This window comes from Nematolebias whitei, chromosome 2 (genome assembly GCF_014905685.2).
Source record: "Nematolebias whitei isolate Nwh7 chromosome 2, NemWhi1, whole genome shotgun sequence".
Lineage (NCBI taxonomy): Eukaryota > Metazoa > Chordata > Actinopteri > Cyprinodontiformes > Rivulidae > Nematolebias > Nematolebias whitei.
Window position 1 is genome coordinate 41,674,065 of NC_056499.1, and position 471 is coordinate 41,674,535.

The 471-nt window shown below is 34.4% G+C and overlaps 1 protein-coding gene across 1 annotated transcript in view; it reads left to right on the plus strand.

Moving 5' to 3' along the window:
* trpm5 (transient receptor potential cation channel, subfamily M, member 5) overlaps nt 1-471 on the plus strand; it is a 39,744-nt gene that overhangs the window by 3,778 nt on the left and 35,495 nt on the right. The window lies entirely within an intron of this gene.

A 471-nucleotide genomic window follows, 5' to 3' on the forward strand; every position in this document is an offset into this window, starting at 1 on the left:
TATATATATATATATATATATATATATATACATATATACATATATATGTGTGTGTGTATATATGTGTATATATACATATTTATTTATATTTCAAATATATTTCATATATTATATTATTTCAAATGATTTACCACCAGCTGCACCTGTGTGAAGCCCATGGGTGCAGGGAGAAGCTCCCCCTTGCAGCCTGTCATGATCTCGCTCTCTGCCACCTGTAACTCTCGGCCACGCCCACATTTCTCCTCCAGCTGCAAAAGCTTTGTGAAGGGTTAACCCTTTGCTGTCCAGCTGCACTGATCGACTTTTGTCTTCCAACTTAGAATTCAAAGAATGTCACATTGTAAAATCATCAATCACAAAATATAAAAGTGTTAAAAGTTATTTTTAATTATTTTAGAACTTTTATGTTCAGTTGTTGAAGTGTAATTGATCAAGAAGTACATTTCTGCTCTGTGCTGCAGAGCTGCGTGA